Source organism: Octopus sinensis, linkage group LG1, assembly GCF_006345805.1.
Source record: "Octopus sinensis linkage group LG1, ASM634580v1, whole genome shotgun sequence".
NCBI lineage: Eukaryota > Metazoa > Mollusca > Cephalopoda > Octopoda > Octopodidae > Octopus > Octopus sinensis.
This window is the reverse complement of record NC_042997.1, coordinates 79182047-79202371: the sequence shown is the minus strand read 5'-3', so window position 1 is coordinate 79202371 and position 20325 is coordinate 79182047. Positions and strand designations below refer to the sequence as shown.

The window sequence follows — 20325 nt, the reverse complement described above, 5'->3', positions numbered from 1 at the left end:
TTAACCCCTTCTTCTATCCAGAATTCTTCACTATACTCGTTGCCAACCCTCACCTTACTGACAGCATCCCTGACAGTTTCTGTATTGACCACCAGATGAGGGATCAGGAGACCCTGTCAAAGGCTTTCTCCAGGTCAACAAAAGCCAAGTACAGAGGTTTATCTTTGGCTAGATATTTCTCCTGCTGTTGCCTTACAAGAAATATAGCATCAGTGGTGCTTCTACCTGGTACAATACCAAACTGCATCTCATCTAGGCTAACTTTCTCCATAATTAGTTAGACTATGACTCTCTCTGTAACTTTGATCACCTGATCCAATAATTTGATACCCCTGTAGTTATTTCTATCTAAAGCATATATATGTGTATATATATATATCATCATCATCGTTTAACGTCCGTTCTTCATGCTAGCATGGGTTGGACGGTTCGACCGGGGATCTGGGAAGCCAGAAGGCTGCACCAGGCTCCGGTCTTATCTGGCAAAGTTTCTACAGCTGGATGCCCTTCCTAACGCCAACCACTCCGAGAGTGTAGTGGGTGCTTTTTACGTGCCACCTGCACTGGTGCCAGGCGAGGCTGGCATTGGCCACGGTCGGATTGGTGCATTTTACGTGCCACCTGCACGGAAGCCAGTCGAGGCGGCACTGGCTTCGGCCACGATTCGGATGGTGCTTTTTACGTGCCACCGACACGGAAGCCAGTCGAAGCGGCGCTGGCATTGGCCACGATTCGGATAGTGCTTTTTATGTATCTCCAGTCCAGGGGTCCTGGCATCTGCCTGGTGCCAGTCATAGGATTGGTTCAATTTCGATTCCGATTTCACTTGCCCCAACAGGTCTTCGCAATGAAGTTCGATATCGACTTCGCTTGCCTCAACAGGTCTTTGTGTGTCCAAGGGAGGAAAGGCATGCATAAGTGTGCTGGACTCACTTGTCCTGCCTGGTCTTTTCACGCACAGCAAATTTCCAAAGGTCTCGGTCACTGGTCATTTCCTCAGTGAGACCTAAAGTTCGAAGGTCGTGCTTCACCACCTCATCCCAAGTTTTCCTGGGTCTACCTCTTCCACGGGTTCCCTCCACTGCTAGGGATTGGCACTTTTTCACACACCTATCTTCATCCATTCTCGCCACATGACCATACCAGCGCAATCGTCTCTCTTGCACACCACAACTGATGCTCCTTAGGCCCAACATTTCTCAAGGTACTAACGCTCTGTCGAGCATGCACACTGACATTACACATCCATCGGAGCATACTGGCTTCATTTCTTGCGAGCTTACGCATGTCCTCAGCAGTCACGGCCCATGTTTCACTGCCATGTAGCATGGCTGTTCGTACACATGCATCATACAGTCTGCCTTTTACTCTGGGCGAGAGGCCTTTAGTCACCAGCAGAGGTAAGAGCTCCCTAAACTTTGCCCAGGCTATTCTTACTCTAGCCATTACACTTTCAGCACACCCACCCCCACTACTGACTTGGTCACCAAGATAGCGGAAGCTATCAACTACTTCTAGTTTTTTCCCCTGGAAAGTGACGGAAGTTGTTTTCTGCAGATTTTCAGAGGTTAATGCTCCCGAGCATCTGCCACATACAAAAACTATCTTCCCAGTTAGCCTTCCTTTGACATTGCTGCACCTCTTATGTGTCCATAGCTTACACTGGGTACATCTTATAGAGTTTCTACCTACACCTTTTCTACAGATCGAGCAGGGCCATCTTCCTGAAGACATTTGTGGATTGTCTACCTTCCTACTTATTACTACTTTGGTTTTTTCTAGGTTGACTCTAAGGCCCCTCGATTCTAGAACCTCCTTCCACACCTGGAACTTCTCCTCCAGTTCTGATAGTGACTCTGCAATTAGAGCAAGGTCGTCAGCATATAGGAGCTCCCAGGGGCAACCTGTCTTGAATTCCTCCGTAATTGCCTGGAGGACTATGATAAATAGGAGGGGGCTGAGTACTGAACCCTGGTGGACCCCAACCTCTACTTTGAATTCTTCTGTGTACATGTTGCCAACCCTAACCTTACTTACAGCATCCCTGTACATGGCTTGCACAGCCCTCACCAGCCATTCATCTATCCCTAGTTTCCTCATTGACCACCAGATAATGGATCTAGGGACCCTGTCAAAGGCTTTCTCCATGTCAACGAAAGCCAGGTACAGGGGCTTATCTTTGGCTAGGTATTTCTCCTGCTGCTGTCTCCCCAGAAATATGGCATCAGTGGTGCTTTTCCCTGGCATGAAACCAAACTGCATCTCATCCAAGTTGACTCTCTCCCTAATCAGTTGAGCTATGACCCTCTCTGTACCCTTCATTACCTGATCCAACAGCTTGATACCTCTGTAATTATTTGTATCTAGGGCGTCTCCTTTACCTTTGTAGCAGTTGACTAGTATGCTGCTACACCAGTCATTGGGTATGACTCCTTCGTGTATCACCTGGTTAACTATACGGGTGACTAGGTTATAACCGACACTGCCAGATATTTTGAGCATCTCTGCAGTAATTCTTGATGGGCCTGGGGCTTTCCCTGTCTTCATGCTTCTAATTGCTTTAACTATCAAAGAATTATCAACTCGGATGGCTGGACCCTCTGTTGGGTTGACATTTGGCAGGCTCTCTTTATCCCATTCATTTTCTTTATTTAGCAACCTTTCATAGTGGCATCTCCAAACCTCTCTCTTTGCATCCTCATTTAGCGCAAGTGAACCATCATCCATGCGGACACATTTCTCTCCTACCACATCACGATTCTCTCTCATACACTGTCTTGCAACACGAAATACCTCAAGTCTTTCATCCTCACGGTGCAGAACATTGGCAAATTTTTTCTTATCCGCTTCCCCTCTGGCTAAATAAACGTGTCTCCTAGCTTCCCTTCTGGCTGTCTGATACAATTCCCTGCTACCACCGTTCTTCCAGTCCCTCCAAGCCCGTTTCTTTTGTCTAATAGCCCTGTCAACCACATTGTTCCACCACCATGTTACTCTGGGTCGAGACGGGACTTTGCTCCATCCACAGATCTGGTCAGTGGCTGTCAGCAGATTGTCCCGTAGAAATCTCCAGTTGTCTTCCACATTAAGTGAAGTTACATCCCCTTCTATTTCGTCAAAGGCTTCGAGTAGTATGTCTCTAAATCTCTGTCCATTTGCAGGATCTTTAAGCTTCCAGACCCTTCTCCTCCAAGCTGGTCTTCTTCTGGGCAGCCATTTAGCTCTGATCCTGATGTCGCTAACTACTAATCTATGTTGAGGAGTACATTCTTCGCCTGGAAAGGTTTTGGCATTTATAAGCAGCCCTCTTTCCCTCTTTCTGGCGAGGATGTAGTCAATCTGACTAGTGTGTCTGCCAGAACGGTAGGTGACTAGGTGAGAGGTGGGTTTCCTGAAGTTGGTATTGCAAACCATAAGGTCATTTGCATCGCAGAACTCCAGCAGCCTGGTTCCCTCCTCATTTCGAGAGCCAAAACCGTAGCCTCCATGAACGCCATGGAAGCTCCCAACATGCCGTCCAACATGTCCATTGAAATCACCTGCCACAAAGAGAAGGTCACTGTCATTTGTCAACGAGGTAGTCCGCAATAGGGTGTCGTAGAATTGGTCTTTCTGTCCTTCCGGTAGCCCTGGTTGAGGGGCATATGCCGAGATGATGGTAGCTGACCTATGGTGAAGCACTAATCTAATCTTAAGTACTCTATCACTTACTCTGACTACCTCGATTACCTTATCTACCTATTTCTCCGCAAGAAGTATACCCACGCCCCCGACCCCGTCAGTGTTCCCTGCCCAGAAAATATGTGTATATATATATATATATATATATATATATATACATGCTAGAGGTTAAAATTTATGTTATCTAAGAAAGAGGAACATGTTTATGTAATATTTCAAACTACATATTCTCAGACAATGTTATAATTTGTTATCTAGTATATAAAGAAAGCTGCAATTCACACTATTTTAACCTACAAGTGATGGCCCTGTAATACCATCCTGTCCCAAATTGCCTGTGTTAGAATGTTTATGATTTAAATTCAAAACCTGTATGTTAGTAACATAAAATTTCCATTGGTAGAAATTCCATCATAGTTTTATGAAGAAACTTTTTAAATTATATTCCAAACAAACAATATACAGATAAAATAAATGAAACCTTACTTGATTGCATGACCTGCTAGAAATAGCAGTCACCTCTAGCTAAAAAAGACAGCAGGTCTGAGAAAAACTATGGGATGTTATGGCTTGAACAATACCTTCGGCCTGTTTCATCATTTATTAGATGATTTTCTCTGAGATAGTGAAAATGAAATGAAATAATAGAAAATTTTTGATTTTAAAACTTAACTGCTACACATTTTTTTCTTGTTAAAAACATAATCACAAAAGAGTTTATCATCCTGCTTTACATTTGTATAGTTTTCAATATAAGTCTGCACACTTCTTGTATAATGCATTCTTATTATTTTTAAATTACTCATTCTGCAAACCCTGTTATATCATTCTAATCGTTACTTTAACTTAACAGTAAATTTTAGGGTAAAGGAAGATGAAAATTCCCTTTCATCTCTCATTTCCCTGAAATATCTTGTGATATTACAGTAAGAAAATTCATATTTGAAAATTTCAGCTTATATTTGCCATTTACAAAGTTATAAATATAATCAACAACAATAATCTGAATGACAAAACAATCTGCATCAGGCTTCGGTGAACTATATATTCTTCACTGTAGAATATCATAAAAGAGAATTTTAATGGCCTGTTGGTATACATTCAATTAACATTTTATTTTATCATAATACAGAATAATAAGGAAATTACCAAGATCTAACAAAATTCTTTGAAACAGTTGGAGGGTGAAGGTATTTAATGAATTAATAATTACAAGTAATACCAGAGTATTTAGGTTCCCTGTAGCTCTTAAATCAAATTGCTCAATAGACAACTTTGCCTTTCATTCTTGTAGAGTTAACAGAAAAGTACCAGAACCACAATGAAAATGATTCAATCAGTTACAGTTCTCCTTTGTGGAAATGTGGCATTGTGCCTTGCAAAAACAAATCAATATTTTATGATTTAGAAAAATTTCTGATGAGGAAGATTATATATATGTGTATTTATATGTAATATATATATTCTCGTACTTGTTCTTTTCTGTCTTGCAAGTTATTTGGCAATCGCACTAATGCCAGTGGCATGCATGAAAAAAAAACAAAAAACCCCAACACACACTGTAGAGTAACTAGCTTTAGGAAGAGCATCCAGCTGTAAAAACCATGCGAAAGCTGACATGGAGCTTGGTGCAGCCCTTCGGGTTGCTGGATACTGTTGAAACATCCAACCCATGTCAGCAAGGAAAACTGATGTTAAATTACAACAACAACGATGATGATGACATAATGAGTAAGATTACATCAAAAGGTGTATAATAGATTATTCCTTGGACTGGATCAAATACCTAACATCCAACATCAAACAATAGGATACAGAATCCAGGTGAACAAGAGTTGACCGTACAAAATGTAGCAGTTGGCTAATGACAGTATAATAAAGCAAAAGCTGGAGTGGCGGTTGTTAATAGCAACAAAGTATTTATAAATATGTTATACAGAATGAGTATTAAAAATATAATTAAACAAGAAAACTAAGCCCATTATAGTTCTTCATAGATTGGCAGATATCCAGGAAGCTTATTATCTAATATCACAGACAGAGAGGAGAATCCTAGCAATTCTCCTCTATATTAGTTCTTCATAGATTGGTAGATATTCGGAGAGTTCATACTCTAACATCACAAATAAGAGAGAGAAGAATGCAAACAATCTGATGATGAGGTAGATGACACAGTAATTTAAATTTGTATTATTCATATACATTTGCAGACCAAGTTACTCCTTGTAAATGTATGCAAGGTACATTATTGCACTTACTGATCATCAAATCCCTAGAACAGCTGTAAAGGATTGCCCATAAGGTAATATCTTATTTCAGTTTTTGACAGGAAGGTATCTAGCTATACAAAATTTGCCTCAATGCATTCTGTCTGATTCGTACAAGTATGGAAAAGTGGATGTTAAAATAATGATGATGATTATAGTTGAACATAAATACTGAAATAAAAAAAGAGTGCTTTATGATTGAGAACGATGCTCTCAAGAAGGACCCAATTTTTCATATAAGGTCTGAGGATGGATCAAAACAACACCAAAAGAACCTGAGAAGATTGAAATATATAATAAATATACTAAATGAGATAAAAAGTCAGGTAGACTGGTACGATATTGTGATATAAGAGTTGACTTGGAAATACCATTTAAAAGGTATATTCATAATGATGTTATGATGCTGGATTGTACGACTCAAGCATTTTATGAAATGGCATGGGAAGATTGATGTGATAAATAAAACATGTGTTATGGAAAATATTAATTTCAAACTGAAAATCATATTTATGTTCTTATATGAAATAATTTGTTGAGTACTGAAGAGTTTAGGTACTGAAATGGGAACAAAATAACCATTTCCGGTTCATGAAGTTATATCTGGACTGGAAATGCTACCCATAATTTAGCACCCAGTCAAGTTAGAGATTAGTGTCTCATCTTCTTCATTCTACAAAATCCAGGTTTAAATATCAATTCTATTTTGAAATGGAGACATTTTCTATAGAGGTTGAGTATTAATCTAACTATGAACACCTTTAAACAATTTATAATACAAATATAAATTCTGAGTTTTCATTTTTTGGATGTTCTAATCACAAAAAGGAGGAGTGCACATTGTTCTTACTGCATTTCAGTCTTTCTGGTTAAGCCAAATCTAACATGGAATCAATTAGCCATTTCCAATCATTGCATGTGGACACCAAAGTATTTCAGTTAATTTTCTGCAATACACATCTGTAATATCAACTGCTTTGTTTTGCTTTTTTAAGATTGACAGGAGCATTTCAAGTCTCTTTTATCCACAGTCACTAATTTATGGCACTTCCAATAGACATCAAGTTGTCTATCTCCTTCATATACATTGTCTAACATGTCAGATTCTCAGTTTTATTCTTAATTCATTTTTATTTAAATTCATTAGACACATGAGTGTCATAGTGAGAAATGGTTTGATGTTTCAACCAAAACCTTTTTATTTTATCAATTTCTTCACATTCTTGTAGCATTGATCCTTTTTACATATCTAATAACCAAGCAAATTGTGCCTGTTTATTCTGACATCACAAACAAGACAGGTTATAATTACTCAATGTGTAACAATAGAAACATGTTTATATTGTATTATCAGAGTGATTACTACCATATTCTACAAGTCATTTCCTTATTACCAATCACGTAATCTCTAAATGTATAAAATTTTTTATGTGATTTTATCATGACCATATTTCATGCATGAAAAAATAGCAAAGTAACCAGGACTTAGCTATTGAATTACAGAGATTATGGAAAGTATGGGTAAAATGTATCACAATGGTTATAAGTGCTTTGGGAACTATCCCTAATGATCTACACTGATGGATAGAAGAAATAGGCATAAAACCCAGTTTAGTACAGCTCCAGAATACAAGAACTTAAAATACAATTCTGATGAGTTATGTCTACTGTAAACATTTTTTTTGAAATATCATCATCATCATTTAACGTCCGTTTTCCATGCTAGCATGGGTTGGACGGTTCGACCGGGGTCTGGGAAGCCAGGAGGCTGCACCAGGCTCCAGTCTGATCTGGCAGTGTTTCTACAGCTGGATGCCCTTCCTAATGCCAACCATTCCGTGAGTGTAGTGGGTGCTTTTTACGTGCCACCAGCACAGGTGCCAGGGAAGGCTGGCAATGGCCACGATCGGTAGGTGCTTTTTCTGTGCCACCGGCACAGAAGCCAGTCAAGGCGGTGCTGGCATCGGCCACGTACAGATGGTGCTTTTTATGTGCCACCGGCACATGTGCCAGGGTAGGCTGGCAACGGCCACGAACGGTTGGTGCTTTTTACATACTACCGGCACGGAAGCTAGTCAAGGCGGCGCTGGCATCGGTCACGTAAGGATGGTGCTTTTTACGTGCCAGGGTAGGCTGGCAACGGCCACGAACGGTTGGTGCTTTTTACGTGCCACAGTAAGCCCCAGAAGTTTGAAATGTGGGAAGAAATTCCTTACTCATTATGATTGAACAAACAGAGCTGTATAAAAGTGCTGATTAAAATAATGATCAACTTAGGTCAAAAGTCAAGTGTAATCTGTCTTCAAGAAAATATTCCAAGTGGTGTAATTCTATTCATTGCAAACTGACAGCATATTTTAAATAAATACACCTTGCATCCTTTCTACATTGTTTGTCTCCAAACCAAAAACATTCTAGCTGGGACCGTTCCATCTTTTTCCTATATGCAGCCAACCTAGAACTATATTATCCAATGTATTCTTTTTTGAAACTGTGGTGAGTAATTTGGTTGTTGTTTCTAGCAAGTTAAGCAACCATTCAGTTATGTTACCGCAGATAAAATAGTTATTACTCCAAATTAATGCCTTATGAACTTCAAATATGATAATCCTGCTTGTTTCTCCGTTAATTAGCCCATCCATAATACTTCCATGTGATTAGTTGAAGGAGAATGGGGTGGGGAGACGGAGAGGGGAGGAGAGAGATAGGGAGTGGGAGAGATGGGTGAAATGTGTATTTTTTTTTTAACTAAGTTTTTTTCCTCTGTTACATAGCCTGTCTGTGATGCTTTCATGTGATTATTTGAAGGGAAAGGCAAAGAGCAAAAGAAAAAAGAGAGAAAAAGAGGCTAAGGCAAAGAGTGAGAGAGAAAGTGCTGTGTATCAAGTCTGTAAAATTATGCATAAAGTATATAAAGTGCATTAAATAATCATCGTATTCCAATTTCCTTCCCTTTTCAATGAGTAGCAGATGAGTGATTATCTTTTGATACAGACACCACACAGGCTACACTTTCAGGTTTTTGGATAAAGTTTTCAGAAATAATCCAATAACTTTACTATTAATTCCGTGAAATATTCACGGGTCTTGTTAGTAGTTATAAATGAATTTAAAATTAAGGGAAGAAGGTGAAATTTATCAAACCCAAAAGTATGTGTAAGTTAGAACTTTCATGTTTTCCCACTTCAACAGATTTTCAGCATTGTTTAATATTTGTTTAACTATGCTAGGCTATACCAGATAGTAACTATTTTGTGCCTACAATCAGGATGGTGGATTGGCAGAATCATTAAAGCAACAGAAAACATTGTAACGTTTGTTCCAGCTCAAATTCTTCCAAGATTAACTTTGCCCATGTACTGGGGATCAATGTAATGGGCTAAACCCTTTTCCCCAAATTACTAGCCTTGTACCCAAATTAGAAATAATTATTTTATGTTTGTATCAAATCTTAACACTTTTTATGCAGTTTTATGCACTGTTTCTTTTTATTTCTCAAATCAAGAGGAATCCAATACTGGGTATATTCTGAAAGTACTTTGCATGAGCAGACTACTAAACTATTTGTTGAATCCCGCTCCTCAATCATGATTCCTCCTTCATCAGCATGGTGCTCCCTTGGAACCCATTAGGGTTCCAAGGGAGCATGACCTAGCTTTCAAGTCCATCTTTCAATCCGAAATAGCTAACCTTGAACAACTTTTAAAAAAATCTAATCAAGCCCCACCAAAGTTTTTTGATACTTAGGAATTACTTGTCAATTCCCAAGCTATTGTATTTTCTGTCATCTTTCCAATACTTTGACAACCTAATCTTCAGGAAAGTTGAATGCTTGGTCAATATTAAACTCTCCCCAGAGTTCCACGACCAGGCTACTTTGCCCAAAAGGTTTGGGGGTCTAGGTCTGCGCAAGTGCTTGTCTTTATCTCTTCCCTGTTTACTTTCCTCCATCCATGCTTGCTCCCCTTTGGTAAGCAACATCCTTTCCTCTCTAACATGGACTAATTCCAACAGAGAGATGGTTGAGGCTCTATTACTGTGGTGAGAGCTGGGTTTGTCAGTTCCTGTTACAGTTAAGAATAGACGGAAGCAGAGAGTATGGGACAATCTGTGTTCAGGTGCCACTTTCAACCTTCTCCTTGATCAATCTGATCAATTTTCAAGGTGTCACCTACTTTCAGCTAATGCAAAATTGGATTGATGCCCTGGTTTGTGGCCAACATTGGAGGTCTACTCAGTCTAGATGAACTCCACATCTCCATTGCACTCAGAGTGGAAACTGACATCTGTAAGAAACTGAGATGTCACTGTGGTAGGCCCCTCAATGCACAGGTCTTTACAGTCTGTTTTGCTGCTTAAATGCTGGTCACTTCACTTGTCACACAGAGCTAAATCTAATCATTAAGTGGGCCCTGGCTTGGATTAATATCCCCTCAATTCTGGAGCTGGCAGGATTATCCAGAAGTGATAGAAAGAGACCAGATAGTCTTACACTCTGTCCCTTGGTTAGAGGTAGGTGCCTCATTTGGGACGCCACAGTCTGCGTCTCCGTTGCTCCCTCCCACATCCTTGATGCTGCAGTAAATGGGAGGGTCACTGCTTCTGTAGCCGAACAGAAGAAAACCCTAGTGAACATCTCTTCTAACTTGTGGCGTTTGAGATGTTCGGAGAGACTGGGCAACTAACGGTGAATTTTTTGTCATTGTTGGCAGCTCGCCTCATCTAGGTGTCAGATGATGCCTATGTGGGCGCTTGGCTTTTCCAACGATTTAGCCTCGCCATCGTCCGTGATAATGCTTCAGTAGGTTCTGTTGAACCTTGTGATATGCGGCCAGTGGAAGCGCGTGTGCTGCATTGTTTTTGATTTTTTTTCTCTCTTTCTTCCCCACTAATGATTTTTTAGCAGAAAGATTTGGAAGAATTAGGAAAATGTTTTCCGGTAATTTTCTTTCATGTAAATAAATATTTATGTTAATTTAAAAATAAATAAAACTTGAAAAAACTATATTAACTGACATATTTTAATAAATGGCTTCTACAATGAATTAAACTATTAGAGAGACTGGGATAGTAAAATAGCTGATATAAAGAGATACATTTTGATTCGAAGAATTTTTAAAAATTAAAAAGGTATAGAAATTTCCATTATGTTTTATTTATTTATTTATTTACCAAGAATTACGTGACAGAAGGGGTGGTTCAGCACCACTAGGTTGGTAATAGTAAGTAATTAGTTTCCCGTTGAAACATTAGTTTTGAACATGCATATTTGTGGATAGTGCACCACTTGTTATCAAAATACAGGTTACACAAGTCTGCGTTAGTAAATTGTTATCTTGCCAGATTCCTATTCATACCTGTAGATCGTTTTCATACAAAAACTTATTGAATAAAATGTTTATAAATAACGATAAATGTGAATCAGTCTGAATAAACCTGAAACACATGCAGTAGCTGTAATTTTGTATAACGGTTTCGAACGACGCAGTATTATTAACCGAATTTGTACTTACAGTAGTGATCGATCTCTAACCATCTCACCTTAACTAGAAATTATAGATATGCGGCATTGTTTTGTTTCGCAGCAGAGAAAACAAAGCTAATTAGTAACATTAGTAAAGCAATCACATTAAGATATAATACAGATGTCTTTAAACGACTAATGTTAACAATTCACGTGACTTACAATATTTCTAATGTTGGAGAGAAGAGAAAAGGAATTGCTGTGTGGGGGATTAGGAAGAGAACGTAACCGAAAGCTGGTGGCAGGAGACCAGCAGCATCCATAACCAACGGAGAAAAGGTGCTTGTACCCTATATTAATAATAACAACGTACAGTTCCGGCTGCTTTTATGTTTTTCCTCTGTTTACATTAAGGTCAAAATTTCGATGGTCGGCTTACAACCGAAGGAAATATAATTGTTTTTAAGAACGTTTGTTTTCTAAGCAGCAAATAAATCAATATTCTGGTTTTAGCTACTTCATTTCATTCATCAATTACCTCGAATGAAAATACTCGATTGATCTGTTCATTTCTCATAGATGCTACAATTGTTTACTTGAAGGTAAGAACAAACGATTTACTTTTTTCTTAGAGACAAGTCATTGTAACTTGTTTCATTCATTCACTGTATATTTGCATTCGGGATCTGTTCGACTGACAGTGGCAGTGATGATAATAATAATGTTTATTTGAATCACTAAGGAAATTTCTAGGTGGATTTGAGAGAGATTTTAAGTTGTATCTAAGGGTGAAATGTGTATGTTGGCACCTTAAATGATATTTACAAGAATAAAGGGTGCTAAGTTGACACCTTTAAAGTGACAATTGTTGAATGACATGATTTTTCAATTAACAGCGATTGTCTTATGTCCAGGTAAACAATATCGCACTTAGCATGTTCTACTGAATCATGTATATACACTTGACTGAGTGAATTCTATCATCTTATTCGGATCTCTCTCTTCTGTAACTTTCAGTTTGCACCAAATATTTTAAGAACTCCCTTGACATCCACCATCATTTATTTAGTTGACTGTATCAATATTCAGATATTTACGTAATTCCGTTTTACGCTATCGTCGCAGCGGAAACTACTTATCAAATTACTCAGTACGATTTAGCGAGTTAACCCCTAGCCGCAAATCTATGATGTGAGACCCTTTAACATCTGCGGTATATTTTGAACAGGTTACCTTTAATATTTGATTTGTGTGTATCTGTACACACCCTTTAGTTCTCTGTGTGACGTAGCTAATAAAGTCGTTGTGACACTAAACAGACTTAACGGGACAGGGTTCATTGGAGTTTTAAATATTATTCAGTAATTTTTTTTTCTGCTGTTATGTTTTTCAGGAATATTTGTAAATGTTCTTTACGATGTAAAGTAATTACTGTTTGAAAACATTAAAAAAATTCTTTCCTTGTCCAGTTGAAACATGCATGGATTTTGTTTGGGTCGATGGTGTGATTTTCACTTGTTGTGGGCAGACGAAGATGCTGGTGCAGTTTAGCATTTCATCATTGCATCATTTAACTTCAATCGATACGCTTGTAATTAGTGGTGAGATGATTAGGAACAAGTTCTTCGTTATTTATATTTTTGACTGATTTGACGAAGATTTGTTTCAGATCTCTTAGAAGCTTAAAACAAATTATTTATCGTATTATGTTAAATAAACACCTTCAGTACACAATTTTGGCACTTTTAATTGTAAAAATAATTAAAAAAAAAACAATTTAAAATTCTCTTTTGGCACTTTGGAGTAATATCTTCTGAAGTAAAAGACTCAAGTTGCCAGCAATAATGTTTTGAACTTATTCCTTTAGTTTTTGCTTTATTCTTTAGCTTGCTTTTTAACCTTGACTTGTTGATCATAACAAGGTTGAATCTGTTACTTCTGGTCATTTATATGTTTGTGAAGAAGAAAAAAAAAATCGAAAAGAAAAAACACTATTAGAATTGTTGAAAGAGCAATCCTTCATTCTGAAGGGGTTACTTATACTAAGGTATTACTCTAATAACGATGACTGCTAATAATGTGTAAATTACTTACACATTTTTACCCAATGTAGTTTGTTTAGAAAAGATTTGACAGTGGTTAAAATAGATATTTTACAAAGACTGAAAAATTGAGATAGCCTATCTTGAAATAACATTTACATAGAATGTAAAAAGTAAAATATAAGAATAGATTTCTGAGGAGAAAGAATTGGAATTAGTGGTTAATGACAGACATAGAGAGCAGGGAAGGGTACGGGTACTGGTTCATTGGGTAGAAGCGATATACCGCTCACAAGTTCCGAGAAGCAGAGGCTTTTGTAGAAGTGGAAAAGGTACAATGAGAAAACATTGTGTGTGTGTGTAACAACATTACCATCCTAGATGTGATGCAGTATTTCATCGTGGGCCTCACTTGAGCTTTGTAGAGATTCGGCAACTGTCGGGAGCTTAATTTTTGAGATTCAGTTTTGTTCTTATATGCTTACGAAATTGCCAGGAGATATTTTCAGGGATTACGAAGGCTAGCATTTGTAGTAATTTTGAGGGCTTTAGTAACTAGTTGTCCAAGACTATTTAAGATGGGTTAGTGATTAAATATATATATATATATATATATATATATATATATATATATAAACAGTGTGTATGTGTGTGTGTGTGTGCTGTTGAACAAGACAAAATTGCCATGTCCACATTGTAGATTGTTTTTTGGATCATAGTTCATGGAGTGCTAGTTTGACAAGTGTTGTGTGGACAATGCCTGTGGCCATAAGGTTAAAGAAGAGTAAAGGAGCTATCATTTATACAAACCTGAGTACTGTTAGAGCAAGTAGGTTGTTAATATATAAGTAGAAGAGTGTAAGTGACATAAGTGAAACTTATGGTATGCAAAGATTTCATAGAGTGTGGATCAGACATATCTCCATCATCACACAATTTGCAACGTTTTGATCTGACAGGAAGCTTCCATATCCTCTTTTGATGAGTGTTGTTTGGTACTCATAGATATGGACAAAGATGGCAGAAATTTTCAAGAGTAAGGAAACATAGATGACATAGGAGATGCACTAAGAGGGGAATTAATGATTTTTTTTTCATTTATTATCAGTGAGATAGTGCAAGTTAAAGTGATAGGTTGTTAGATGGCAGGGTCAGCTGATGCTACCCTACACTGTGACATGTTTCCCAAGATAAGGGAGAGAAATATTGAAGAATTTGACAAGAATGAGAACTAGCTCTGGGGTGCAATATTTGAAGGCAATACTGTTAGCCTTGTTGGTTTTAAGTGACCAGAAGTGTTTTTGTACTTGGCACATATGTGTATGTTGATGGAATTCAAAAGCAAAGATTCAGTAGATTTTTGTTGAGTGTGTGCTGTGAAGCTAGAGGCAAAGTGGGCTACAAATGTAGAAGCTTCCTCTACAGAGGTGCTCCATATAGACTCATTCTGATTGAAAAGAGGCTTGTAGGAGCAGGATCTCCAAGTGAAATTTGTTCTACCAGAACAAGTTTACTTTAAGGCACTTGGAAGAACGGAAGAACAGTCCTCAAAATTTAGTGGAGCTGTGGGATTTCTTTTTTCTCAAGTTTGGCTTGGCAGATAGTCATTGGCCCTTCTTTGACTGTACAGGACTATCCAATTGAACTCCCTTCTAAAATGCCCTGAGAGAAGGATTCTGCAAAGGTGGCAATAATTCTTTGGAAAGGTACCAGAAGGACTGGCTGCAATTTGAGAAGCAGAAAAGCTTTCCAAATTTGTGAGATGTACAGAAGTATTTTACACTTTTCAGATGATTGTCATTCAGGAGTTGTAGCATTGGGTTAAAGCTTCTTGTTTGGTAGTAATGGGTGAGTTTATAATAGTGGTATAGTTTCTGCACCTGGACTAGCTCAGTGCAGTTGCTTGTGAGTAACACTAGGTAACTTTGATTATTGTCTGTATGTGAACTTAGTTTATAGGTTTCAGTTGTGTGAAGTATGTGAAATAACATGCCTACAGTTGTTTTTACCCTATGAGACTATTTCAGATGGGTCAGTGGTGAAGCACATTTGCTATTAGAGGGGAATTAGGGTAAAATTAGCATGGCTCTGTCCAGTTAACTGGCTTGATGTGCCTTAGTGGGTGGGTGACCTTCATTACACAGTAGCTAGATAATTCGATAAGTGCAGAATCAGTGGTTTTTAGGTAGGGCTGGGTCTGGAAATGATAAATACATTAAAAGTGTTTGACAAGCTTAAAAATATATTTGTATATGTTTGTAAAGTTTACTTGTAAGTCATGTATTTCTTTTTTCAGAAACAGGACATTTTTATTTATGTAGGGGTCAATGTTGGCTTTGAATCAGTTCCTACCCGTTTCGTTATGTTATATTTATTTCATCAATCATAGAAGGATCAGAAACAAATTTAACCATGGGGTTATTTCAATTAAAAACTATGAACTGCAAACAATTCTACATCTTTCTTTGTTTCAGCTTTCTTCAATTATCAAAATGAAAATTGCAGAATTTTGAATTCATTACATTTTTCAACATATTATTTAGACATTAATATATGTTTTATAAAATATTTTGCTTTGTTATATTAAAAATATAGTTATTAAAAGTATAGTTATTTACCATTAGATGTCTTGATAAGTATAACATCTGTTTTATTGCAATTCCTTATAAGAACAAATGTTTCTAAGTGTTCAGTGGATTTCATAACAAATGTTCTAGTTTGTTGGTATTAATTTGTTAAGAAATAGATATTCTACTTGACAGAATACCCATTTATCATAGATAATATTCCTAGATGATCTAAGACATATTTCTGACAGGTGAACTGAGATACGAATAAGTGAGTGCTATTTTACATCATGTCAAAATACCTACATTCAGTTTGTATCCAAGTCATTTGAACTGATTGTCCAATACCATCACCATAATGGTGATGATGACTCAAATACCTTTACACTAGCAGTAGTAGTTAGGAAACATCATCACATTCTCATAGCTATGGTGTAAACCACTCTAACAATTGATGTCAACTTCCTTATTCTAACTGAAAAATAAGAGTGAAGAAGGAGCTGAGATAGCAAGTATTAATGAAGTGGTGGGGAACAGCAGTCAATATGTTCATCTTGTTAGTCCCTTCCTCTGTTATATTACTTGCACTACACCTAGTATATTATTCCTGCAATTTAAACAGACTATACTAATATCTACCTGAAACATTAGACTACTCTTCTCCCTCACAATATCTATTTTACTGTTTGAACATGTTGTATTTGTCAAAATAGAACTTCACTAGTTTCCTTGGATCCATCTTATGTACTATTTAGTCAGGAACAAAAGCAGTATCCATGACCCTTTCCAGGGCCTCTGAGACTGATTATAAATAAGGAAGATATTATCCTTAAACTGGAGACCTGGCCCTAATGCTAGAAACAGAATAGTCTCTGCTAAAGGCACCCTTGGGCTAGGTGGTGATGTTTAAACCTTAGTAATTGATTAAATCTGCCATCCGAATAGGTTATACTGAAAATAGAACTCAGAAAGCAAAGAACTGGAACAAATACTGCAAAGCATCATCTTTGATGCTCTAATGATTACACTTAATATCACTGACTGCTATTTTATTTATTTACCACCCATGCCAGTGCTACATAACAGCTGCACCATGTAAAAGGACCTGTTCTAGTGCTGAGTAACAAGCACCCATCGCACTTTGTAAAGTAGTTGGTGTTAGGAAGGACATCTAGCCATAGAAGCTAAACCGAATCAGACTGGAATCTGGTGCAGCTTTCCAGCTTGCCAACTCTGGTCAAACCGTCAGACCCATGCCAGAAAATGGATATTAAAGGAGGAAGACAAAATTAATCTCAGCTAGAATTGTACTCAGAAATTTTTTAAAATTCAGAATAAATACTACAAAGCATGTCACCCAATGTTCTAATACTCTGCCAATTCATCACCTTCATTTTTAAGTTATTCCCAAAATGTGTGCCAAGAGGATATTAGGATTATATGATAGTCCATTTGAAAAGTATTATTATATTCCGTAATGTTGTATAAACCACTCCTGAGAAATTGTGTAAGCTAGGAGTCACTGGTGATGTGATATGAAGTCAAGGAGAGTGCAACAAAAACATTTTGCATAAACACTTGTCAACACACCTACAGGCAAAAGTCTTCAGTAAGTCATTGAAAGAAACAGTAATCACATTTCTAGGTATTAAGTGAATGATTAGTGTACTGTTGTTATTTAGCCATGGTTTGCCCTGATATGGTAAGCCAATGATTAAAGATATTCTATTTATGACTTTTCTATCTTTTTGTATATCAGGCACTATGTTGTCTTGTATGTCCTATTTTTAGGTAGGGCTGGGTCTGGAAATGATAAACACATTAAAAGTGTTTGACAAGCTTAAAAATATATTTGTATATACTCTCTTTTACTTGTTTCAGTCATTTGACTGTGGCCATGCTGGAGCACCACCTTTAGTCGAGCAAATCGACCCCAGGACTTATTCTTTGTAAGCCTAGTACTTATTCTATCGGTCTCTTTTGCCGAACCGCTAAGTGACGGGGACGTAAACACACCAGCATCGGTTGTCAAGCAATGCTAGGGGGACAAACACAGACACACAAACACACACACATACACACACATATATATATATATATACATATATACGACAGGCTTCTTTCAGTTTCCGTCTACCAAATCCACTCACAAGGCATTGGTCGGCCCGGGGCTATAGCAGAAGACACTTGCCCAAGATGCCACACAGTGGGACTGAACCCGGAACCTTGTGGTTGGTTAGCAAGCTACTTACCACACAGCCACTCCTGCACCTATGTTTGTAAAGTTTACTTGTAAGTCATGTATTTCTTTTTTCAGAAGCAGGACATTTTTATTTATGTAGGGGTCAATGTTGGCTTTGAATCAGTTCCTACCTGTTTCATTATGTTATATTTATTTCATCAATCATAGAAGGATCAGAAACAAATTTAACCATGGGGTTATTTCAATTAAAAACTATGAACTGCAAACAATTCTACATCTTTCTTTGTTTCAGCTTTCTTCAATTATCAAAATGAAAATTGCAGAATTTTGAATTCATTACATTTTTCAACATATTATTTAGACATTAATATATGTTTTATGAAATATTTTGCTTTGTTATATTAAAAATATAGTTATTAAAAGTATAGTTATTTCTATTTCTATAAGATGATGCAAATCATGTAGAGGACCCCTTGTTAGCCTTAACAAATAGGTAAGGACCCTTACACAACTAATTCTGCAGAAGTTTTAATCTCAGCTGGGAAGGTGACCAGGCTGGTAGTGCAACAGACAAAATGTTTTACAGTATTTATTTATATCCCTTTAGATTCTGAGTTCAAACCTCAGAAAATTTAACTTTATCTTTTATCCTTCTGCTGATGATAAAATAAGGTATCAGCAAAACACTGGAACTAATATAATCAACTATACATAATCCCAGAATTTGTTCTTATGTTAGAAAGTATTTAATTTAACAATGAAGTTGGTAGAATGTCAGCCATTATATTCTACAGAGGGTTAGTGATGTGTATGGCAATAAGTATGTGAGGAATTCTATAAGGTTGTCCTAAAAGTTCGTAGAAAGTCTTGGAAAATAATGGTCTTTATTTTGAGGAATAATTTTTGTTGTTTTTGTTAGTACTTGGCAAGGAAAAATTCAATTTTCGCAAGTGTTTACGAACTTTTGGGACAACCTAATAGATGTTGACAAAGAAAGTTTGTGTAATCTTGTCTAGAAAATTTTATGTTTGAGAATTAAGGAACAATTTCCAAAAATCTTTGACCTGGTGATGCTACACAATAGAGTAGGAGTAAGGCAGTATGTGTTCAAAACAGTTCTACAGGTACAAAAGTTCCAGCATTAGAACCTGTTTGAGATGAGCTGAAGGTCATAAAACAGTCTTACAATGCACTCCTTCTGTGTTCATGAGTTTATATGTGGAATAGATTTGGCTTTCAGCCAAGTTTTTGTCATAGAAATCAATTTACACCTTCTTTTGGCAATGATGGGTGAATATTCTTCTTGTACTCAGTAGCTTAGGCACAGGAATTTAACTGGATGCAGTTAAAAGCTTTGAAGACAGGATTTTTCCTTTCATGCCAAGCTCTCACCAGCTTCTTTAAGTACCAGTTGATGAGGAAGGCAATGGTAAGGTGAGAGATGCTTCTTCTCAGTAAATTTTATGAAAAATAATTGAGAGTGGATGTAGTAACTGTAGCTTGGTATCAGAAAGTAGTTAATATTTGCCTTTGATCTGTTAAGGAAACTATTAAATGGCTACCCCTCTCAGCACATTGTATAAATTCTCTCATGTACCAATATTGTTGTTCTGTACCATATTTCTTGTATCATTATTGTTATTATTATCTATTTATTGTATCATTAATTTTTATTGTTAATCTCGCCCTGTTATTCATAGCACCTCACCTCACTGTTCCTTGTTTGTTGTTTTCTTCTATAGTTCACATTTGTACTGTCCCCAACATCTTATTACCATTTGGCCAACAAAAGATATCTTTATACTTATAAAGAAATGGAAGAGCAGTGGATTGATAGAATTGTTAATGCATTAGACAACATACCTTGCAATATTTCTCCCAGTACTTTATATCTTAGGTTCAAATCCTCCCGAGGTCAACTTTGCCTTTCATCCTTTCAGGTCAATAAAATTAAGTACCAGTCAAGTGCTAGGGTAGAAGGTATCAACTAACCCTTCTCCTTAAAACTGCTAAATCACAAACCATTATCAAGGAGAGGATGGCTAAATCAACAGAGTGCCTGATAAAAATGCCTTGCAAATTTAAATTACAGTTCAAACCT

General features: G+C 37.2%; 1 long non-coding RNA gene across 1 annotated transcript; it reads left to right on the top strand.

Moving 5' to 3' along the window:
* The first annotated feature begins 9616 nt into the window (after nt 1-9616).
* LOC118763020 lies at nt 9617-20056 on the top strand. The gene is made up of 3 exons (XR_004998772.1): nt 9617-9866; nt 12574-12576; nt 20046-20056. It is a non-coding gene; the product is annotated as an uncharacterized LOC118763020 (long non-coding RNA).
* Nucleotides 20057-20325: the final 269 nt, after the last annotated feature.